Source organism: Rattus norvegicus, chromosome 13, assembly GCF_021556685.1.
Source record: "Rattus norvegicus strain SHRSP/BbbUtx chromosome 13, alternate assembly SHRSP_T2T, whole genome shotgun sequence".
NCBI lineage: Eukaryota > Metazoa > Chordata > Mammalia > Rodentia > Muridae > Rattus > Rattus norvegicus.
In genome coordinates this window covers 46914056-46939247 of record NC_141546.1, presented here as the reverse complement: position 1 = coordinate 46939247, position 25192 = coordinate 46914056, and the positions used below count along the sequence as shown (strand labels likewise).

Here is a 25192-nt window from a genome sequence, read left to right as displayed (position 1 = left end):
CCACCATGTGGTTGCTGGGAATTGAACTCAGGACTTCTGGAAGAGGGGGTCGGTGCTCTTAACCACTGAGCCCTCTCTCCAGCCCCTTATTGTCATTTTTTATTGGGTTTTTACTTACTGCAAGCTGATCTTTTTTAATCTGTAAGAGGGAAGGATTGGAAACATTATCTAAAAGATATTTTCACTATCGCATGCATATATACATATATATACACATATGCATACATACATATATGCATAATACATATATATGCATACATATACATACATGTACATATGTATATATGACTCACACCTGTAATCTCAGCATTACCTAGGAGGCTGAAGCAGAAGAATTGCTGTGATTTTGAAATCAAAGTCAGCCAGGGCTACTTACCGAGAGCTTGACTTAAAAGAAAAAAGTAGTGTGTCGCTGTTTGTGGCAGGGCACACCTGCAATTGCAGCATTTGGAAAGCGGAGACAGGAGGATCAATTTAATGCTGGACCCTACTACATAATGAATTTGAGGCTAGCCTGGACTACATAAACTCCTATCTCAAACAGAAACCCTAAACCAAAACCCAGCATGTCTGTGAAATCTGGGCTTGTCCTCATCACTACATCTCCCCCCAGAAGCCCAGTAAGATCAATTCTGGGGATGCTGGGGTTGGCTGGCAAGGTTTCTGGAATGTTCTGAGGCTTTGCTGGTTCTGACCCTGGCGGCTGGGTTAAGGGAGGGGCCCCATAGCAATTTTCTTTTCTCTTCCTTATAGCATACAGAGCATGAATGGACTGGGAAACAGCACAGGCCAGAAATAAAATTCTATCCTCAAGAGACACTCGAAGCCCCATGCTCACTTTTAAGCGAATGTTCCTAATGGTTCCCCTCACTCAGCACTGGTGTTCTGTCCCCCAAGGGCTGCACAACAGGGCAGCTGCTCTGTGAATCCTCCTCTGGGGAGAGAGAGTTTTCAGGTGGTCTCAGAATTTCAGAAGAAGCTGCAGCTTATAGCAATGGGGGATCTCAAATATGGTCCCAGGGAACCAGCCTTCCTGCCACCAGGACAGCTAACATTCTTCCCAGCTGGGTATCACGAGAGAAAATGAGCATGTGTTGGCACCCCACTCTCACAGGGGCAGGCGACAGCATCACACCATGACGGCCACTACTGTCTCATCACAATGCTAGATTTCCTCCCATGCTGTAACTGCAGGGCCAGCCCCTCCTCCCTCTTCTTATTAATGCCACCAGCCCCATGCCTGCCATGGCCATCCATTCTCTGCTTTGGTGGTCAGTGCCTCTCTCTGTCTGTCATCACCACCTATTTGAGTGACCTCAGCTGGCATCCTCAACTTCATTTGCTGTCAACATCCTGTGACTCACAAGACCCTGGTCGCCACAAGAGCACGGGAATGCCTCACATCTGTGATGTGTACACACTTCAGAACAGACCCAGATTGTGCCGCTGTCAAAGACACTGGAGACAGCGAGATTCCAACAATCTCATTCTCAAGAGGCGGGGCACAGGCGTATACGGAAGTATGCACATGAGCATGTGGAGTTCGAATGCACAGAGCAGGGGCGAGAGCAGGGGCAGGCCCAGATGCCAGGTGTTTCTTGCAGCTCTAAACATGAGCATAAGAGCAAATCTGTTTTCTTACCCAGCCATGTACCCTCTGAGCAAGGGTTTGAGGCACTGCCGAGTGGGCACAGATTGTATCTGCACAGGGCATCGCGGCAGGTGGAGGGGGCTGTGTAGGAGATGCTGCTACTGTTTCCCCTCCTCCCGTCTCCCCTCCTCCCGCCTACACTCCTCCCGCCCCTCAGGGCTGCTCTGTGGGCCAGGGCTGGGCTGAGACGCAAAGTCAGAGTAGGGAGCAGTTCTACCCTACGCAACCAGTCCCCAAACTCCCAGTTTTAAAGCCCAACTCAGCATTCCCAGCGAGGAGTCAGTTCCTCACCAGGAAAGACAGATCCTAGCTGACAAAACACAATGTGTGGGGAATGGAATGAGGGAGGGGCTGGGGAGATAGTGCTTTGAGTATCGTGGTGAGTGGCTGGAAGGACGTCATTGGCGCCAGGGAGGCAGGAAGAGCCTCTCATTTGCATGCTCTTCCACAGCCTGCCCTGAGCCTGCTCTGGCGGGAGCACCATAGCAACACGGTGCTCTCTTTAAACGCGGGAGTTCATGCTGCCATTGCAGAGAGAGTTAGGCAATTTAATTAAGGAGCTGGCAGCAGACAAACTTTGTGAGTTAAAGGCATTTTATTAAATCCCATTGTATTATGCAGCCTGGTTCCCCGCAGGGGCTGTGGGACTGGGAGAAGTCGGGAGAATTCACTAGGGGTTTCTTTGCCCTCCCTCGCTGCTGCTTCTGGTCTAGCTTCAAGAAAGCATGGGTGGAGGGAATCCCTACTGTGACTGCCTGGTCTCCCAGCCTTGGACCCAAGGCAGCAGCGTGGGGAATGCAGTCTAATTGCCACTATTCAAGCTGTGGCCTCTTTTTCAGGGCCAGGGTCCAACCCCGGCTTCAGTGTTAGCAGTTCTGGGCTAAATGGATCTTGGGGACTTCAAGGCCTCACTTCATTGAGCCCCCTTCCGCTTCAGGAGGAGCTACCAGCATTCCCATTTTACAGATGAGGAAATGGAGGTATACAAAGGTGAAGTAAACAAGCCTTGGCAACTTTATGTCACAGAGAAGCCAACTCAGATTTGCCTTGTGGCAACATGGACACTGTGGTCCTTACGAGCCCTAGTCTGCATTAAGTGGAGCAGAGCCCTGTGGCTGGTAGTCTCAGGCTTCCTCTGCAAGGCCTGACTGTGTTGGCTCACCCAGGGGCACAGCTCAGTCCTGACCAGTTTGGGAGGCTATTGGCTTTTAGGTTGCCATTGGGTCCTTGGCCATAGAGCTTCCTTGGGATCCCTAGGTGGTTAGACTTGTCTGACCTCAAGAGAACTCCTCCTCCCAGCACCAGGGCCCTACTGCAAAGGGAAAGAATTACCCTCTCTGAGCCTCCTGGACATCATGGATTTAGGCTACACAGCTACCTGGCTTTACACTTGCATACCCACTAGGGCCACCTCGTGGGCCCCATTTCCTCAGTTCCAGAATGGGGGCAGTGATAAATGAAACGGATGCAGCGAAGTTACCAAAGCTCTCGCCAGGCACTTGCCAAAAACCATCCTTGTAAATCCTCACAGTTTGTTGAAATCATCCCTATTATGCAGGCAAGGAAACGGGGCATAGAACAGGGGCTCTGTCCAGCTAGAAAGGGCACCAACCAGGACTGCCAATACTATGCCATTACATATAGACACACAGGGAGCTGTGTGTATGCGCACACATACACATGCATGGGACAGGCTTATGCTAATGATTTCTTTAGAGAGATTCATGTACAATGAGCTCATGGTCACCTATTTGATTGCTTAGCTGGATTGGCCACTGTCTTACCCTACTAGGACACAATCACCAAGTGCCATAAACCGGGTAGTTTATAAGGAACAGAATTGATTTCTTGGAGCTGGGTGGTCCAAGACGAAGGTATCAGCCAATGGGGTTGAGGAGGTGAAGGCTACCCTTTCACTGTGCTTGTACATGATAGAGCAGATCACTCAGTTCTGGGGCTTTTACACAAATTCTAACACCTTGTTTAAATTACGATTCAGCACTTGGGACAATGGACACAACTACCCAATTACAGCAGCGTAGGAAGCCTTGGCAAAGCACTTCCTGGACATACCTTCTCCTCTCCCAGCATGCTCAAGAGCCGCAGCCCCGGGGCCTGGCTACAAGGCCTCCCATTGTGGTTGTGAGATGCCTGTCTTTCCCCTTCCCTACCTTTGAGACCATGGGGCTTCCACATGATTGCTAGCTTTGGGTACCAAGTGACACATTGAGCAGTCTCCAGGTGAATTATGAGACAGGACAGAAATGCTGCCACAAAGGAAAGCCAAGTAACGGAGTGGGAGGGAGCCAGTCCACAGCACTACACAGGTCTTCCCAGAAAATAGTGACATTTGACAGTTTGGGTTTGTGTGGAAGTCTGGACCACAGTCAGTCTTACCAAGCTGAAATCCCCTTGTCTATAAAATGATGCAAGTTATCTACCTGGAATGCTAATAGGTGATTTACAAAAAGCCTATAGTATATTGGGCTCTTATAAAGTTTGGAAAGAACAGTTTATAAAAGGTTTACTCTCTCTCTCTCTCTCTCTCTCTCTCTCTCTCTCTCTCTCTCTGTGTGTGTGTGTGTGTGTGTGTGTGCGTGTGTGTATGTGTGTCCTCTGAGCCAGGAGAGGACACTGGGTTCCCAAGAGTTACAGCCATCTGACGGTGTTTATGTGGGCAGCTCCAGCATGGTTTCTCAGGGAATGAACGAGGGGACTGTTCTCCCAGTAATAACAACTAAAATTCTAATAATGAACGCCCTACAGGTCCTATATCTCCAGTGCCTTTCCTCCAGACCTCAAAACTCTGGGCAACCAACCAACCAACTGGCTTATATCCACACAACTGGGCCCAGAACGGCTTAGGTATGGCCAGACTTTGTCTTCTCCAGGTGGGAGAGAAGTACAGGTGCCCAGGGACCCGCCTTGCAAGATGCCTTGGAGCGTCACAGTCACAGCTGGAAAAGGATTCTTGGTGCCTACTTCTTGTGGGTCTGCTTGTATCCATGCCCAGGAAGATCTGGTTGGCTGGGAGGAAGGTGTTAGCCCAGCCTTCAAACGCTCCCCCCCCCCCACCAGGGCTTCCCAGATGCCTCTGCTCGAGCAGGGCTGTCAGTGTCTCTCAGCCAGTGGGGATCCCATCCTGCAGGGCTAGGCCCTGCAGGGGACAGCTGATGGCTTTCTCTGGTCTCAGCCAGGAGTCATTTCACATGGGATGCCTGGTTTAAACAAGTAATTAGGTGACTGTATTAGAAATGTACGTGCTTCCCACTGGAGAAGGATGGAAACTTCCCAGACCGCAGTAACAGCTGGTCTCCTGCAGAGCCTTTTCTGGCGGAGCCCGGCATCCTTCCTTCCAGCCAGGATCCAGAAGGGCTCTAAACCGGACAGGTTGTCAGCCACAGAGCCCATTCCCCAACTGCCAGGTGCCTGCCCACACCTTTACAAACACAAGGACCCCCGAGGAGTTTAAACAATTGTAAGCGCTCAGGGAGGCTGTGGCCCCTTCTCTGCCCCACACTGGCAGCTGGGCTTGCTAGGGTGTCACATCTCCTTCATCTCCAGGAACTTTAGAGCAGGAAGGAGTTAGAGGGGAGACTGAAGATGGACTTCAGGATAAATCAGCCCCCACCTGCAAAGCTCCAGATAGTCAAAAGCCTTCTGAGTTTGGGAGCCCATGGTGGAAGATTCCAGGGCAGGGCAGGGCTAGGTAGAAATTGTAGGTAGCCTCCCGGTTCAGTTTTGATGAGGTTCTCAGCAGATACTCTGTCGCCTATTCTCCTCCCAGCTTGATTCCCGGTGCTGGCAAGCCTCTTGCCATGGCCACAGCTTTTTCTACCTGCTGAAAGCAAGCAGGGCCTGAATGAAGATGACGCCGAGGCGGTTTGCAGACCCTGTGTGGAGCAAGCGCTAGCCTTGCCACCACACAGGCAGTGATGGAGTGCCTTCCTCCTCCTTGCCTCATCCCCCGCCAACCCCCGCTGTGACAGCTCCATATCTACCGTTCCCTGTCACCATGCTGACAGCCTTTAATGATGAAAACAGCCCCAGTGTCATATAAATTCTCCCAGAGTCCTAGGGGTAGGAGGCGATCAGGTTTGGGAAGCTGGGAACCAAAAGAGTTTCCCCGAGTGGTGAAGGAGAATGCAGCCTCCAAAACACCAAAGGCGTGTGTTCAAATCCTGCCCTGGCATCTTTCTAGCTTTATAACCTTGAACAAGTAAGTGACTTAGCCGTTCTGAGTGTCAGTTTCTAGATCATGAAAGGAGAACAGTACTTCACAATGTTGTCTTAGGCATTAAATAGAATCATGACAGAGAGTCTGGCGTAAGGCAGGGAAGTGTTCAGCAAGTGAGGTCTCTTCTCCAGTCGGCACGGGTAGGGACATTAAATTACTATGTTAGGTCTCAAATCTGGGACAAACAGCTAACTGAGGTGCCTATTAACATATCAAAGCGGGTGCTGCCAGCCAGCTTCCCTCAGCCTCACCAGTACCTGTTCTGGAGATATCCTAGCTGGCAAACCCCACTGCCTACCCTAAACTCTCCAGCCCAGAGACTGGGCTGGCCCTTTCCCCAACTTTCTCTTCCCTATATAAGGGAAGATTTACACACACACACACACACACACACACACACACACACACACACACACACACACACATATAATTATGATTAGCTATGCTGGATCTCTTGGCCTCTTTGCCTCTTGGCTGCTGTTCCTGGTTCCTGCTCTCCAGGCCTCTGGGCTTCTGGCTCTCTTTTACCTCCAGTTTCTTACAAGGATCCATTCAGTCTTTTAGTCATATTCACTCTAGACTCTTCCAGATGCTGCTGGCCATGTTCTTCCTCATTCCTACAATAAAATTTCTCCTCCACGTATCCTTAGTAGTGTCAGGCTCTCTCTCTCTCTCTCTCTCTCTCTCTCTCTCTCTCTCTCTCTCTCTCCCTCTCCCTCTCCCTCTCCCTCTCCCTCTCCCTCTCATTCATGATCATGCTGGTAGCCCCAGTGAAATATGAAGGGGGCCCTAGTGGGGTGGCCACTTGGTCTTGTGGAAGTGGTAGGCAGAGGTACTCTCGCTGTGCTTCTGGTTGGAGCCTACAAGTCCTCATGGCTTCCCCACGAAGCTGTCCCTGGAGCTACTCCCTGACATCCCACAGCAGCCATCTGGGCTCCCTTCTGTCTCTCATCTTTTCCCTCTGTCCTCATGAAAGTTGCTAATCTCCTTGGTGACTAGGGCAGATCCTCCTCCAGTCCTGCCACCACCTCCGTCCCTGTACTCACAGGATCTGGAGTTCTCCTTTGTGCTTCCAAGTCTTTCAATCTGTCTTTCTAGAATCTTCTCGTCTGCTTAGGGAATTCTTAGTTGTTTGGCTCTTACTGTCTCCCTTGTCATCCTCTCTGCTGCCATAGTGCTGGTAACCTTAGCAGGAGCTGGTTCCCTAGCAACCTTAGCTGCCTCCCCTAGGTTGAGCTCTTCAGAGCAGGGGGCTGGGCACATAGCCAGTGTTCATCAGGTTGTGTTAGGTGGAACAGATTATGGGGTACCCTTTGATGGAAGCAAGGCTGGCCCTGTGTGTAGATAAGACATGGGGGCCAGGCCTGCCCAGCTGGCGGTATAGCTACCTGGAGCCTGCAATTCTCTACTCCATGCCAAGGCAGAGAGCCACCATAGCTCAGGTATCAACCCTAACACCCGTGCGGCAAAAGGGCAGGGTAGAGATGCATAAACATGAGAACTCACAGTCGAGTCTCTCTGACTGACAGCCTGCAGGTACAGATGAAGAAACCAAGGCAACTGACTGCTCAAGAGTCACCTGAGAAGCCACATGGCTAAGACTGGAGCCAGACTGGTCTAGCTCTGAAGCAAGAGTTCCTTTCTAAGATGCTTCCTTCTGCAGAAATTGCAACACAGTCCTCTCAGGAGTCAGGGAAAAGCTCACACTGAAAATCTGTATCTGTGTGGTTTGTGTTCCTGCTATTTCTCTTCCATAGATCTCAGATGATAGGTGTAAGAATGTACAGATTGATGGGTTGGTAGGTGGATGGTTACATGGGTTTGTGTGTGTGTGGATGGATAGATGGGTTTGTGAGTGGGTGAATGGATAGAAGGATTTGTGGGTGCATGGATAAATAGATGGGTTTGGGTGTAGGTGAATGGATAGACGAATTTGTGGGTGGATGGATAGATGGGTTTGTGGATGGATAGATAGATGGGTTTGTGTGTAGGTGGATGGATAGATGGGTTTGAGGGTGGGTGGATGGATAGAGGGTTTGTGAGTGGGTGAATGGATAGAAGGATTTGTGGGTGCATGGATAAATAGATGGGTTTGGGTGTAGGTGAATGGATAGATGAATTTGTGGGTGGATGGATAGATATAGATGGATTTCTGGGTGGGTGGATAGATAGATGGGTTTGTGGGTGGATAGATAGATGGGTTTGTGGGTGGATAGATAGATGGGTTTGTGGGTGGATGGATAGATGGGTTTGAGGGCGGGTGGATGGATAGATGGGTTTGAGGGCGGGTGGATGGATAGATGGGTTTGAGGGTGGGTAGATGGATAGATGGGTTTGTGGGTGGGTGGATGGATAGATGGGTTTGTGGGTGGGTGGATAGATTGATGGGTTTGAAGTTGGGTGAATGGATAGATGGGTTTTTGGATGGGTGGATGGATAGATGGGTTTGAGGGTGGGTAGATGGATAGATGGGTTTGAGGGTGGGTGGATGGATAGATGGGTTTGAGGGTGGATGGATGGATAGATAGGTTTGTGGGTGGATGGATAGATGGGTTTGAGGGTGGGTGGATGGATAGATGGGTTTGAGGGTGGACAGATAGATAGATGGTTTTATGGGTGGATGAATAGTTGGGTTTGAGGGTGGGTGGATAGATTGATGGGTTTGAAGGTGGGTGAATGGTATGATTGTTAATAGTGATTGTCAACTTGATAGGGTCTAGGACCACTGGAGAGACAAGCCCCTGGGCATTTCTATGAAGGCTTATCTAGATTAGGGTAGTTGATGTGGGAAGACTCATCCTCAACATGGGTTATATGTTTATGGTTGCTTTAATTGCAGAGGAATTAAACACCATGGCAGCATGTAGGTCCCAACATCTGCTTCTAAGGCACCCTCATAAGTGACACCACGTGAAACAGGGTTGTCCTCTCTACTTACTGACCAGAAGCTCCAGAATGGCTCCTTCTCCCACTTGGTAACATCCCTGACCAGTTACTGACTTCCCGCTCCACTGTAGGTGACCACCTGTCCTACCTGGCCAAAGTCTGCGTGCCAAAGCTTGGGAGGAGGACCAGAGGAGGAAGTCCTCTGTGTGACAGAAGAGGAGCACCTCAGACACGGGAGAGAGAGAGAAAGGGCTAGGCCCAATCTGCTTGGATCCAACCAGCCTATCTCCCCAGGGACTTGATACCTTTAGTTTGGTTAGAAATATGTGAACCGAAACTTTTGGAACTTATTTTGATTTGTGGCATTTTCCTTTTTTATGTGGGCGTTGCTGTTTTTCTTTAGTTTTTAGTGAATATTCCGTAAAACAAACAAACACAGACAAACAACAGACAAACCAACCCTGTCGTTGCCCTTGAAGTTGAGAGGAAATAGGACGGAGAGCTACAGTCTGGGAGCTGGAGCGTCTAGAAAAGCAGGAGGAAAGGGAGGGAAAGGGCTAACAGCTAGAAACAGGGTGGACATCCTTCTTGTATGGAGGAGCTGTGGTCCAGCCAGGACCCAGGCAGGCCACTCTCAGAGCCACACCAGGGTCCCAGAAACACTTGCATACTCCCTCTGTGGCTGTCAGGGCTGCCCAGAGAGTGGCCGGCTTATCAGTGGGCCTGGAGGAGCTTCGGAGGCACTTGGAGCTGTGCTGTATTGACCAGAAGATAGCAAAGGGACGAGGGAAGGGACAAAGGCTAGGAACGGGCAGAAGGACCTTGGGGGCTGGGCCTGTGGGGTTCATCACTCACTTCCTTCAGGAGATTTCGTGGTGCATTGAATAAATAAAACACGATGCAATCATAGAAGATGTGTTCCACAGTACCTTAGAGACACCACCCTGTCACTGCGTCTGTCAGCCACCCTCAGAGTGACGGACGGCTTATCAAAAAGCCACTCTGACATTTCCAAATGTGATATTTTGATAGAGGTGCCATTCGACAGGTCAGAACCTCGGGTCCATCCTGCATGTAAATGAGGAATGTTGGCCTCCTTCGTGACATAAAGGTGAGGAAACCTGACAAATCTTTCTTCAGGACTGCTAAAGTAAGGGAAGAGAGAGCGGTCTGGAGAGAGACAGTGCAGGTGAGTGGAAAGGAAAGTCAATTCCCAAAGAATTCGAAGGAGAACAGCAGAGGCAGAGCAGTCTGGAGTCCAGAGGAAGCCAGGTTTTTGAAGTGAGTCACCTTGTGACTAAGAAGAAAGGAACGGCACTAAGCACAGTGACCTGAATTGTCCGATGTGGCAGCCTCACCTCCCAGGTGGCCTCTGAGTAGCTGTGATTGTGAGGTTCCAAATGGAGCTGGGTGTACATGTAACTACACACCCAACATGGGTACTCTGTGTGTGTGTGTGTGTGTGTGTGTGTGTGTGTAACTGATGAGCCATTGCTCTAGCCCCTGAAATAATATTTTTATACATAGGCTCAGTGGCAATAATTCCTCTTGTTCCCATTTACTTATTTAATATGTTTGTTCAAATACTATCATTATACTGCATTTACACTCTAGGCTGTATTCTATTTCTAGAGGACATAGACTGTGGATCAGATACTTGGGTTCAAGTCCAACCTCCACCAATTACTTGGGGACTCTGGTAAAGCTGGACCGGCAGGAAGAGCACAGGACTACAACAGGCTGAGTCAGGGGTTGGCAGTGGAGCGCAGAGGGAGGGACCTGGGCGGGCCCAGGTGAAGAGGGCCGCCTATAGGCTGCCCTCACTGTCATGGGTCTTACTGCAGACTCCAACATAAAGAGTTAGAAGAAGCCTGAAAGATCCTCCATCCTAGGCTCCTGGCAAGGCAAGCAGGACATTCTTTCCTTTTTCCATGTCCAGATCAATGCAAGTTCTAGTCCTGCAGAAACTCTGGTTAGAACATCCACCCCAAACCAGTTCCATGGCGCTGTCTGCCCTGCAGGGTAGGCTCATTGGGGCCCGGGACTACTTATCACCACACAGTTGGGCCCTAGCATCCTCACTGTTTAGATGAGGAACCTGAAGATCAGACACTCAGTGCTCCCCATGGTGGTCTCAGGCCTAGATCTCCACCTCTCTGAGCAAAGTAGGACCCTGGCCTATCTCTGCTGGCTCCACTAACATGTGAAAGACAGCCGGCTGGGTAGAGTGAGCTTCTTCCAGAATCATCCACAGCCTGATGGAAGCTCCAGAGCCAAGGCCCTGCCTTCAAGGTGGAAGAGATCGGAGGACAGGATTTGTAGAAGGCCACAGAGCAGGTCAGCATCAAAGCCAATAGCAGAGCTCAGGGTTCCTATTCCAAACACATCCTCAAGCCACAGGGACTGGGAGGGGTCGACAAGGGGCAGAAGCTAGGGGTGGGGGTCAGAACAATCCTCTCCATGTTGCTGCTATTCAGGACTCAGGGGGACACCAGGGGGACAATCATGCCAACGAATAGCTCCCAAGGACTGGGGCTCTGGGCTGGAAGGCTCCGTAGTAGAGGATATTAGGGAGGTGGAAGGGCAGACGAGGGGATTCATCTTTTCCTCCCCAGAACATGACATGGTTCTCTCGGCACACAGCTGTAGTACAGAATGACTGCATGGCTAAATGGATGGGGAGATGAATAAATAAATCAAGCCAACCTAATCAGACACGAGGCTGAATGGGGCTGACGGATGGGTCAAGGCAGAAGAATGAGTGGACCAGGAAGATGGTTCTCCCTTCCTTCCTTGCAGCCTCAGATGCAGCAGGCATTGTGGGTGTGGATGACAGGCAAGCATTTTAAGAAGTCATAGGGGAGAGGAGGTTCTGTAAGCATTGGCAAACAGCAGGGAGGGCTCTGGGGTACTACAGAGTTCTGACCTTGACCAAGACCTTCTCTCTCTGGGCCTTGGTTTGTTTGTCAGGAATTAGGGTTAAACTAATCAGACCGAGGTCACTTCCTAACTGACCCAGCAGCTGGCAGATGTGAACACCGTGCATTTCCTCAGCTGCTGACAAGGCGGGATGGCGGCGGTGGGCAAGACCAGGTACAGACTCTCCGGCAAGAGGGAGCCCGACAGATGTTCTGGAAGCAGGCCCCCAGAGATTGCACGGCTAGAGGTAACTGGCTGTGACAAGGCTCAAGCCTGTAGTCAATTCCATTCAATAAAACCTTGATTGCCTATGAGCCTTGTAAACAGACAGCTTCCCTGTGGGCCAGAGACTCTCTTCCTTTCCCTCTTCCTGCTGTACCCACCCTGGGCACTGTGCCAACTCTAAAAAGGTCCCTCAGCCCCAGCAGCAGGGTGGGCAACTGAGGGTTAAATAACCACTGGTAGGTAAGGGCCTGGGCCTGGGGATGGTGGAAGTCAGAGGCAGCCGGAATCACTTAGCCCTCATTAGTCCAAATTAAAATCAAGAGTGAGATGACAATTACAATTTGCAGTGGGCTAATTGTTTTTCCTCAGAAGCTGATCGTTTTGCAGATTGGGGAAATTAATTGTTTGAAATCCCAGGTGGACTGTCTTTGAACCCAGCGGAGGGAGGCAGGCACCTGGACAGTACTCCCTGAGGCAGTCACTAGAAGTGATGTTTTTTTTTTTTTGTTTTTTTTTTTTTGTTTTTTTTTTCCCTTATAGGTCCTCATGCAGCACCAGGGCTGGAGGGAGCTTCAGCCTACATGACACCCCCTGCCATCAGACTAGATGACCCTGGGCTCTGGGAAGCCTCTTTGGGTTTGCCAGATGTTTCTGTTTCCTTTGGGGATTTAATGGCCACCAGAATGTTCATTCAGTTACTACACCCAACAGCTCTCTGTGTGCCAAACACTAAGGGGACATTGCTATGCACACTACAGATACCGGTCTCATGGGGGTGACATGGGAAGAGGGTATCGTGTGTGGCAAAGGTGACAAGAGCTCAGAAGCCACTTTGTAGGCAGAAGAGTCCTCCAAAGACCTCCATTATGGAACCCGGTGACCCCGCTACCTTACTCAGCAAAAGACTTTAAGGTCAGAGAGTTTCCAGTTTTCCACAGCTCTAAGCTGTGTCTAAGGCCACACCTACTTCAACAAGGCCACACCTCCAAATAGTGCCACTCCCTGGGCCAGGCAGATGAAGCCTCTAGAGGAGGGTGTTTCTCCAACTGGAAGCAGAAGAGTGCCAGCATTTTGGGATTTGATGTACATCTCACTACTTCTGAGATACAGGAAGCCGTGCAAAAGGCAGCAGAGAGACCCCAAAAGGGGCTAAGGGTGGCCCTCAGCTGATAGCCAGCATAGAAACAATGTTGGTCCTTGTCTTAGGGTTTTACTGCTGTGAACAGACACCATGACCAAGGCAGCTCTTATAAGGACAACATTTAATTGGGGCTGGCTTACATGTTCAGAGGTTCCGTCCATTATCATCAAGGTGGGAACATGGCAGCATCTAGGCAGGCACGGTGCCGGAGGAGCTGAGAGTTCTAGGTCTTCATCTGAAGGTCACTAGAAGACTGGCTTCCAACATGGCTATGATGAGAGTCTTGAAGTCCACACCTACAGGGACACACCTATTGCAACAAGGCCACACCTACTCCAACAAGGCCACACCTTCAAATAGTGCCACTCCCTGGGCCAGGCAGGCCACTGCAGTACTGCAATAGGACCCGATGTCACCAACCACCCAAGTGGGATGTAGAACAGATCTCCTCCATGATCTGCTGACACCTTGGTTTGGCCTTTTGTAGCCTAAACCTGAGAAAACAGCAGCTCACACAGCTGGACCTGTGAGGGGCAGGACCGTGAGACAATACTCATGTGTGAGGCTTGAAGCCATTACCGCTGGTGACATATCATGGCAGCAACAGAAACCTGAGCTAGGGTAAGAGGGTAATGACGCGGTACCCCTGTAGTCCAGTGGCCTCTTGGGAGAAGAGACTTGTAAACTGAGACTGTAATAATGAGGGAGCAGAGAGCAGAGCTGACTGACTTGTTTCTACCTTCCAGTGTTAGCACTGAAGTCCTGCACCCCCAAACCTTTCCAGCCTGGGAACTAATGGGGAAAGATTTGGGATGCAAACTGAGTAACCGGGGAGAGAGCCCCCAAAGCTGTGTGGCTGGACAGGCACTACTGTCAGTCGACCCTACCCTGTCCTGCCCCGTGCCACCTCCCTCCTCTCTGCTCTCCTTGCCCAGCTGGCCCCCTACGAGTGCCCAGGTGTCTCCATGTGCTAAGGTACCAGGTACCCCGCTGTTGCCTCTCCCGGCAGGGGGTTGGCACACTGCCAAGCAGTGCATCTCACAGGGGGGCTTTCAAGTCATTTTTAATTAGAGACAATAGGAGACTGGGAAGAAGGAGAGGGAAAGGTGCTGGGCTGCTCCAAGGCCTGTCAAAACAGTGGCTGAATACCTGAAGAATTTCATGGAAGCGGAAAGAGAGGGAGGGGAAGACAGGCAGGCACTGGGACCCTCTCTGCTGCCCTGTCACCCTCTCCTCCCATCTGTGAGTGGGTGTGTGGGCACCGTGGAAGAGCAAAGGGCTGGTTATGGATTCAGTTGTCTCATTATGTTCCGTGTCTGGCAAGCTAATTGCCCCTCATCTCAGTTTCTTCTTCTGTACAATTAGAATAGAAATTCCTCAGAGATGTCAAAAAGTGATCTGTGTGGAGCAGGGACTGGATAAACGGTGGCTGTTTCTTGTTGGAGAGCCACACCTCCCAGAATGAAGAAGAAGAAAAGAAGAAGAAGAAGAAGAAGAAGAAGAAGAAGAAGAAGAAGAAGAAGAAGAAGAAGAAGAAGAAGAAGAAGAGGAAGAGAAGAGGAGGAGGAGGAAGAGGAAGAGGAGGAGGAAGAGGAGGAGGAAGAGGAGGAAGAGGAAGAAGAGGAGGAGGAGGAGAAAAAGAAAGAAAGAAAGAAAGAAAGAAAGAAAGGAAGGAAGGAAAGAAGGAAGGAAGGAAGGAAGAAAAAAAACCTGGGGTTGTATGCCTGTAATTAAGCATTCGTGAACCCGAGGTGGGAGGATTAGCAATTCAAGGCTATCCTTGGCTACAAAGGAAGTTTAAAGTTAGCCTGGGCTACATAAGACTCTGTCTCAAAAAGAAAAACAAACAAACAGACAGCCCCCCCCCCCCAGCAAACCAAAGACAGAGTATGCCCAAGAACCACAGAGCCCTGCTAGCATGCAAAACCCATGCTCCTTCACGGGGCTTCCTGCTGCTCAGAGGGTGGGGTACAGAGGCCTACCGGGGAAACTAGCTCCAAGCAGGTGATTCAGTTGTGAATCTGTGTCCACTCTGCTGTCTCAGGGCACTGTCTGCCTCCAGAGCCACTCTCCCCCTTTCTAGAATCACTGGCTTGGGGGTGAGTCTTCTTCTACTTCTACTCCTTCCTTGGGCAGCTTCGACCCCTAAGCAAGCAAGATGGTCCTGAGTGCCTTATTACTATTATTATTATTGTTATTAATTTCTTTTTATGTATGTGAATACATGTCACTGTCTTCAGATGCACCAGAAAAGGGCATCAGATCCCATTACAGATGGTTGTGAGCCACCATGTGGTTGCTGGGATTTGAACTTAGGACCTCTGAAAGAGCAGTCAGTGCTCTTAACCCCTGAGCCATCTCTCCAGCCCCTGTAGCAAAGACCTGCATCTGCCTCATTCTACTTTCCAGTGGAAGAAATAGAGGGGGCAGGTTTGCTCCCCAACCCCCATGTCAGGGATGCTCACACTTGTCTGGTTCCACTCCTCTGCTATGAAGTAATGGTAAGCTGGCCCCTACACTGGGACCCGCTGTTCTAAGTACTTAGCATGGATTATTCTTGCATCTAGTCCTGTGATGCGTTTACCCTCATTGGTAGGCAAGAATGTAAAGAGACAGGGCCATTCAGCTAAAGCTGGGATTTGAACCTTTGCAGCTCAGCCTCAGGGTCTGTATCTTTAAGCCCTCGTGCTGCACGTGGACATCCATTCCATGCCAATGCTACCTCCTTTCTGCCAGAGACAGGGACAGTATATAAGGTAAACATGATCTACTGTCTCTTCTGAGGAAAGCTTTTATCCAGCAGGGCAGAAGGGCCGAGCTGGCCTATGGCTGTCACGTGATGTGCGGGCACCTGCGATGTAAGATGCTGGCTTTGGGGACTGCACGGTGGCCTTAGAGCTACCCAGCTCCTCTTAGCTCCTGTTATTTCTGTTTCCCCTCCTGCCTTCTAGCTCTCTGTATCTGCATGTGACAAATCGCACCCATTGGTAGGTACACTATAACACTATTATTGAAAAATGAGAAAACACAAAAAACAAGGAGGAAATTTAAACCATGCTCTACCTCCCCTCCTGGGGCTAACTGCTGTTATACTCTAACAGTGTCTCGCCAGCTTTTTCCTATGGCGATAAACATTTTTGGTCTCTCTCCCTTTTGCACGCCATCTTTTTCTAAAGCTCATTTTATATACAGTACATCTTCCAGTTGCTTTTGAAAATTATTCATTTTTATTTCATGCGTATGAGTGTTTTTTTTTGTTGTTGTTGTTTTGTTTTTTTGTGTTTTGGCCGGCAGGCATGTATGTGCACCACATGCTTGCAGTGCCCTAAGAGGCCTGAAGAGGGCATCAGATCTCCTGGACCTGGAGTTAGAGATGATTGTGAGCTGCCATGTAGGTGCTGAGAAGCAAACCCAGACACTGTGCTGAGGGAAACAGAGGAGGGGACGATGTTCTGAGTGAATGCATATTGCTGACATAGCCGTGTCAAGGACCCCAATGCCTCAGCCTCATGAGGCCCTCCCCAGTGAAGCTCAGAGGTATGACAAAGCCTTCCTTGGGGCTCCAAGGACAAGTGCTGACAATGTGTGCAGAAAATGTCCAGCCATAGCTTTCTCTGCCCCACACCATGACTACAGCTGAACCCTATTCCCCTACAGAGATGGTTCCTACCAAGATTAGCTAAACCCGTCTCCTTGATTTAGCTATACACAATAAATAGCCCTCCCCCCTTGATTCAGTTGTATGCATAACCCTGCCTCTCCACGTAATACCCAGGCTGAGCTTCCAGGGTGCTGAGGCTTCTCTACCAGAGAGTCCCAGTTTTTGCCTGGGGGTTGTCTTTTCTTCATCCTTCACTGCCCCAGTCAGGTCAGTCCCCACAGCAGAGCAAGAACTTGGCACAATACAAAAACAGTAAGTGTTCCTAACTGCTGAGCCACCTTCCCAGCCCCTTCCTGCTGCTTTGGGAAAAAAAATGTTTCTTGAAAGTTTGCATGCTTACACATCTTTGTTCAATCTGCATGGCTAACTGACATTTTGGTAGAATTTGACACTGAAACCACTCGCTCCCGGCATTTCTAGAGGTTCCATTGTCTGCTTGCTGCCAGGGTAGCTGCTAAACAGTCTGCCGTACCCCAAAGCCCGTCTTTGTCTTTCTAGATATTTGCAGAACCTTGATTTTATCTTGATATTGTGAAATTTGAGGCGGGGTCTTGACATGTTACTCAGGCTGGTTCTCAAACTCCTGGACTCAAGCAATCTTCCTTGCTTAGCATCCCAAATTCTGGACTTACAGAATGCAATGATGCTGTTGCGTTCAGCGTCAGTGGGGCTCTTTATTATTATTATTATTATTATTATTATTATTATTATTATTATTATTATTAACTGTGTCCACCACTGAGAGGAGCCTTACATCATTATTTAGGGAAAGAGAACACCCACACAATGTATAGATATGTATTTAAAGTGCTGAAGACCAAACTTAGGGTCTTGTGCATTCCAGGCAAGGATTTTGCCACTGAGCCATATTCCAGACCTTAGTGAATCAGGAAAGAGTCTTGATATGAATGTAGCCCAGGCTGGCCCGGAACACTTGACCCTCCTGTTTTGCCCCATGAATTGGGATTCAGGTGTGAGCCACCACACCCAGACAGAACATAAATTTTAAATTTCCAGAAACTCATTCTTCTCTTTTGTACCCAACTGTAAATACCTACCAGCCTGGATTAAAATGTAATGTGCAACCAATACAATAAGATATATCCATGCATTGCTGTGTGGTTAGCCAATCACATCAAGAATGAAGTAACAAGGGCTGGAGAGATGGCTCAGCGGTTAAGAGCACCAACTGCTCTTCCAGAGGTCCTGAGTTCAGTTCCCAGCAACCACATGGTGGCTCACAACCATCTGTAATGGGATCCGATTTCTCCTTCTGGTGTGCATGAAGACAGCTACAGTGTACTCAGATACATGAAATAAATAAAAATAAATCTTAAAAAAAGAAGTAAAAGTGTGTGCAGCAAGATGGAACCTTGAATACCGCACATGTATTCAAGACATGAAAAGCTACACACCAAATGATTCTACTTATATAAAATGTCAGGGCGGGCTGCTTTATAGATATAGAAAGGAGTTAGTAGTTACCAGGGATGAGGGATGGGGGAGAGTAAATGCCTATTAATAGGCACAGGGTTTCCTGGGGAGGGACATGAAAATATTCTAGAATTAGGGGTGATGGGTGCATAGCTTTGTGAATCCACAAGAACCCACTGAATTATGTGTGATAATAGGATGACTTTTATGGAGTCTGAGCTAGTCCCTAATTTTAAAAAGCATCCCACGCTCTTATTTTGTGACCATAATATCTTCTCAGAGGATATCACCTATGGCGTCCTGGTCTCCTGTTGGCCCCCACACCTTTCACCATACTGTTTGATTTCTTCACATTATTTTTTTATTCATTTTTACATTTCCTCAAATATTAGATGTTTTCTTTTAGAATCTCATGGTTCAAAAACCATTGGCCAAAGTTAATGGTTTGCATTTTTGAGAGAGCCTTGAAAGGCTGATTTAAAACATTCCACATGTCCAAGAAGAGCTGTGAACCGGCAGGTGTCCCCTTGAGAGAGCTCAATACCCATGCATCACAAGCACCCTTAGAGCTGCTGGAGAAGTGGTCCCCACTTCTCCAAAGACCCAAAGACCTCTTCATATTGCCCGCAAGCTGTTGGCAGCTCTCCATTTTTCAACATCTTGCCTCATCCCCATTTGTATTTGTGCTCATGCCCCCAGGTCAGTGTCTCAGGGTTTCATTGCTGTGAAGAGATACCATGACCGAGGCAACTCTTACGAAAGAAAACATTTCACTAGGGTTGGCTTGCAGATTCAGAGGTTTAGTCCATTATCATCATGGTGGGAAGCATGGCAGTGTGCAGGCAGATGTGCTGGAGAAAGAGCTGAGAGTTCTACATCTTGATCCACAGGCAGCAGAAGGGAACCACATTGGGCGTAACTTGAGCATAGGAGACCTCAAAGCCCGCCCCCACACTGACACACTTCCTCCAGCAAGGCCACACCTCCTAATAGTGCCACTCCCTATAGGCCAAGCATTTAAACACAGGAGTCTGGGGGTGGGGGAGTCAGAGTAGGCATCCCTAGCCAAATCACCTCAACCAATCTGGAAAACAGTTTTCAGGGGTAAGGGAGGGACAGTCACAGGATGAGATGTAGTTAAGTGACCTAGGGTGTCTCTGTTCCATACCATTCTTTTGGGGCCATGGAGTTCTGAGCCGTCGTGTGGCCCTGTGGCAGGAGTAGCCCAACCCTCCTCTCTGCTCACCCTGTACATCTCTATCAGGCCTTTCAGTTTCCATAATGGAATGGAAGCCGCTCATTAGCTTGCTCTCTTCTCCCTGCCCCTCCTTTCCTTTCGTTTCTGTGTGGCTTGGGAGGTAGCAGAGAGACTCCTGGATGTGTTATGCTGAACCAGAACGCCTTCCTAGCTCCCGCTAGAGCAGACACTGGTGTTTCAGGTTTAGGATAAAGTTGTGTCTGCTGTCCTGACCATGATCTACTATGATATCATCTATATTGCTGACCTGCAAGGGCTGAGACTGGTACGGGGAGGGCACTGGGACAGCTAGGAGCTGGGGACCGTGCCCCTGCTAGGCACTCATTCCAGTTCCAAGCCATACTTTAGTGCGTGATATGGGGGAAGCAATGTGGTCCTTTCTGATCCATAGACTCAAGGGCCAGGCTGTATCCCTCGAGAATGTCAAGGGTCTATTGTACCTCTGTCGCTATGGAGACCAGTTCCCTTGTGGCAATCATGTTTATAACAACCCCAGTGAACGTGATGCACACAGATTGGAGCACAGCAGTCCCCAGAGAGAAAGCCACCTTCCCCCTAACCACTGGCCACATCCTTCACGATGTCTCCAGGGTCTCCAAAGCCTAAGTGCCTTGCCAAAAAAGTGTGTCGACTCAGAGGAAGAGGAGAGGATGAGCCTGTTGGCCTGCTAATGTCTCGAATTACTCAAGGCTACTTGGAACCCCACTTCCTAGGACTTCTGCTTTCATGTTCACCTGTGTGTGAGGGGCGGGGAGGTTTGGAACAGAGCTCTCAGACAGTGTGGGTGTTGGATAGTTCAAAAGTCATTTCTGTTTGATTTTGAAATGCATCATGGGTTTTTTTCTCTCCCGGCGTACTTACTATGCAAATGAGTTAATATGTGTGAAGTGCTTAGAACAGCCCGGCTCATGGTAAGTGCTTTATAAGTGTTTGCTATTATTATTATTACTAAAATTGTATTTAGCTTGGGTCCGCATGAAAACAAATTTGCATTCCCTGCTTCTTTGCACCAGGCTTCACAAAGAAAATGGATGCCACAGGGACCCAGAGACGGAGAAATCCCGGGTCTTTGGACTTCTTTACATAACAGAGGATAAGACACCACCTATCTCATTTGTCTGTCCCCTCGCTTCGCGGGAATGACGCTTTACCAAGATAAAGTATCATTTGCTGGCACCTGCAAAGGTTTCTGGGGTCTTTTTCCAGGGCATCCTCCTGGCCACCTTCTCTGGACCAGGGTGGATAGAGGCCTCCGCTCCTTCTCTCCAGTGTTCTGCCCTGCTCACTGCCCTTCCCAGCCGTTCTTTCTCTCATCTGTAATTGTGTCCCATCTCTCCCAGCCCGCTCTACCTGGACCACCATCACTTTCTTTTCCACCCTCAGGCTAAGCACGCCGAGAGGCTGCTCTCGTTCATTTTTTGCAGTCAGAATGCCCAGCATGGGGCCTGGCGTGTAGTAGATATTAACAATGTTTGTTTTTCTTTGTCAGGGGATAAATGCCACCTTATTTCTCTAGCAGCTGCCCCGGGTCCTCTACCTGTCCCCTCCTCTCTTCCTTACACACACACACACACACACACACACACACACACACACACCCCTCTCTCCTCTACCTTTCCTTGGGTGGCTGCTCTCTGCCCGCCCAGGTGCAGGAGGAGATAGTGTTTCCCATTGCCAGGAAAACCCTTCCGACCCGGCTGGGGAGAAGGGCTGGAATTGGTTCCCCAGCTCAGCATGTCAACACTGATACCTCCACCCAGGGAGGAGGCTTGTTCTGTGCAATTTCCATCTCATTTGTCTCTTCATTTGTAGCCGAAATTGGCCAATTTCATCTGGAGTGTGCCTGGACTTTCTAGCAACCCGCACCCACAAGTGAACAACTTTAGTCGCTGTCTAGAGAGGGGCTGGCAGGAGCTAGCCCAGGGTCTCCCCAGCTGAGCCTCCTGTGCACTAAGGTTTGAAGAATGACACCCCAACATGTGGGCTCCACACCTGAGTGTAGTCTCCACAAGGGCGAGCCCGGAAGACGAGGAAGCTGAATGACAGGTTTAGGGTTAGGCCTGACTTCTCTCTGTGTCCCAGGAGAAGCCAAAGCACATGGAACCAGACCCATTGGATGTAAGTAGCACAGACAGACATGCTGATGGAAGGAACGCGGATGCCATTCAGGTGAAGTTAAGAACAGGTAAGATGAGCCTGTGTGGCCAAATTCGCTTCTCTTGTTAAGGAACGTAAGGGAACAATGGTGCTACTGTGTGTTCTAGACCTTGATCTGGGAGTGCTAACATGGGGGACACTGCATACCTCACGTTCAAGTAAATCCAGTTGCACACTGAGAATCTGTTTGTTCTTGTGAATTCCACCACAATAGACCATGGAGGCAGGGCGGGGTGGGGGGAGCCCCCAGTGTTTCCCAAACTTTACTGCACTCATTATCTCGTTGGGACTTATTTGAAATACAAAGTCCTGGACCCCCGGTCTGAACTGCAAATGTAATATTCATTTTTTCATTATGTATTCACTATCTGGGGAATCTGCATTTTTAATGCTCCCCACCCTTAGGATATTTTGAAGCAGGTGGTTCACGGCCCATGTACGAGCACAGAGAACCTTAGGCAGCTAGGTAGACAAAGGGTCTAGGTTTTGCCAGGAGCCACAGGAGTGGCTACTTGGTGAGAGGTCCCCGGTTGCTCACGGCAGGGAAGGTCAGAGGTTGTCCAGGCTGTCAATAAAGGAAGGGCTGAGACTGCAGATCAGACAGTTGATTAAGTGGATCAGGACAGGATGAGAAAGGGGACAAGGGGAGAAAATTCCTTCACGCCAGGAGCTTTTTCCAGCACTCCTGTCCCTGGCATCTGCCAAGGAAGGCTGGGCAACCTCATCCAGTGGCCAACTGCCCAGGCAGTGTGGGCCCCAGCAGAAAGGTGGCATGAGATTGTAGGGTCTGCAGTGGTCTGACGTTCTTCAGCACGCATCTGCTGTTCAGCAGGATGAAACTAGATCCCAAAGACACGTGACCGGGAGATGGTCCCCTGGGGAGGATGCAGACTGTGTGGCGTTTCAATACAGAGATGCCAGGCTGAGTGTCTGAAAAGCATGTGCAAATGATGTCTGCTGGGCTGCCTTTGAAGACCTGAGAGGGCTCTGACAGAAGGAGCAGAGCCACACACAGACCACGGGACAGATTTCCAGTATCATCCCTTCCATAAGGCCTTCATCCACTGAGTAACGCCCCGTGGCTTTACAGATGACGGCAGCAAGATAGGTCCACCAACCGGACCAAAGCCACAGACACGCAGTGGGAACTGGACTCAAGTCCATATGGCTCAGGACTGGAGTCTGTCTGCCTGCCATTTTCCTCAGTCCGTGATGGAATACTTTAGGCTTTCCCAAATGCTCTCACCTTGCTGTGGTATATGCTATAAGAAGTGGGTGCTGAGCTCTACGCTATTGAGGAAAGATCAACCTGCAGTCACAGAGTGATGAACCCAGGCTGAACAGTCAGTCAGGAACTGGGACCTGGAACGGAAATTGAAGGTGGATACTCTTAAGTCGGCTGTAATCATTTATCGCCGGGGATGGTCTTTCTCAAGATACAGCGTATTTTACAAGTATTCGAAACTGACTTTTCTGGGCCCTTTCTTTCCTCAGAATGACTCAGGGGACCAGGCTAAGGAAATGACCTCAATGGGGAAACAGAGGGCCAAAGAGCTCAGGTGGGGTTAAGGTTAGCATAGTATTATACAGGACCCCAAGCCGGAAGTGAAGCACGGATCCACATTTCCTTCTGGAAATCCTTACTCCCACAGCCTTTGAGACGTCTCTTTAGTCCGTGTTTTCTGCCCCAGGTGCCCTCCCTCCCATGTCTTTTATTTGAACCATGGGTGCCAAAGATGCGGTGAGGTCACCAACCAGTGTTGGGGCGATGAGACAGGACAGCAGGGCACAGGCCTCAGCTCATGGACATGGGGCGTGTCAGCACAGGGAGGAGCAGAAGATGAACCACACTTCCCACTACTAGTTACCCTGGCTAGTCGGAGCCCGCAAACTGCATGGGAGGCGCATGCGCAGCAGCTGGTGCTGGGGTATCCTACGGTAACTGTGCTCACTCAGTATTCAAAGCCTTTGAACAGGGGCAGCTTTGGCATGCATGTGGTTATTGTTCACTTGCTCCGTCGCAGCAAACACTTTGAGGCAAATGTGGTTTCTCCTGCCTGCCCACTTCACACTGGGAAACGCACCCTGCCTTCTCCAAAACGGCGCTAATTAGACCAGTGACTGGGGGCTTTCCAGTTAACACAGCATGCCTCGGCATAGGTGGACATTCTGCTGGATCCGACGAGCTGTTTGCTATGTCTGTTCGTGTTATCCATTCTTTGCACCCTGTCTTCTATCACCTCCCTAATGGAGAGGCAGGACACGGTCCCCACAGGCTAGCATTCATCTTCCCAGCCTGACCCTTGGGAAGGCTATTAAACTGCTGTTGCCAGATACAGGAGGAGAGGGGAAAAAAATGAAACAGTGCTCCGGGGAGCAGTGGAGGGCAGAGGGACTCAGGGATGGTGCCATCCATAAGTCAGGCCAAGGAGAAACATGTGAGCTTTTAAGGGAGAGATATCTCTCAGACAGCAAGGTCAGGGGGAACTGGCTTTTGCTGCAAGAGGTCAGACTCTGCGGGAGGGTGAGGTCACGGCTGTTCTATCTCAACTAAAGCATTAGAAAGCGTCCCCTCCCAAATCACTGCAGAAGAAAACACAGAGCCGGTAGATCGGCCCTAGATAGATGTATGATTTCAGCACACCCTTCTTCCTCTGCGCAGTCCTGATGGAACACATTCTGCTGTGCACCATCTGTACCGTAGATGCTGGCAGGTGTGGTCTCTGCTGTCCTTTATGCCCTCCCTGCCAGTCTGCCCCTTCCAACTACCTTCTCTATGGCATACAGGGAAAGAGCTCTTAAACCATCCCCATTCTTTCCCACCCCAGGAAATTCAGCCGCTTACTCTCCTTCCTCTGCCTTTAAGATGACCAAAGTGTCCCCTTGGTCATCACTCCCATCCACAGATCCCTCCTGCTTAAACCACAGTGATTTGCTTTTGGAGCTCAAGGCTCTTTTTATTTATCCTCATCTCCCAGCTTTCAACCTTTGGGAGTTCCTGGCATCAGTTAGCAGGCTGAGAACCCGACTCCTAGTTCCATGCCTCCCTTGAACTCTGTTCTTTCTGGGCCCAACCTTTGCCCACCCGCTGGCCATTCTCCCCTTTTACGGGCTCTCCTCACAATCTCTTCTGATCTCTTGTACTGCCAGAGTTGGCCCAGCAGCCATCTTTTGCACAGATTTTTTCCTTCCCGTTCGGTTCCCTCAAGCACCAAATTCTACTTGTGTTTTTATGTCTTCTATTTACGTATCCTAAATCACAAATGTTATCCCTCTGCTCTTGTGGTGGCCCCACTTCCTAATAGTCCATTCAATGTCCCAAATTACCATTCCATCTGCTTCAGCTGACTTTCCACTACTGTAACAAAATCCATGGGATACCTTAACTTACAAAGCCGAAAGGTTTATTGAACCCACAGTTTGAAAGGTTTCAGTCATGACTGATTGGCCCTGTTGCTTTGGGCCACTGGTAAGGAAGTACGTCATGGTGGGGATCACGTGGTGAAGCAAATTGTTCCACTCACAGCAGGGATAGGAAAAGAAGAGACTGTGGTTTCTACAATCATTCCCTTTTGAGGACATACTCCAGTGAACTAAACCTCCCAACAGCACCACTCTGGGGA

At 49.6% G+C, this 25192-nt stretch overlaps 1 protein-coding gene across 2 annotated transcripts in view; it reads right to left on the bottom strand.

The window, feature by feature from the left end:
• The window catches only part of Lrrn2 (leucine rich repeat neuronal 2), a 60271-nt gene that overhangs the window by 15266 nt on the left and 19813 nt on the right, over positions 1-25192 (bottom strand). The window contains exon 2 of one of the 2 annotated variants that reach the window (XM_087580121.1): positions 13200-13355. The gene's annotated coding sequence lies outside the window, so the exon portion shown is untranslated. 2 annotated transcript variants of the gene reach the window in all.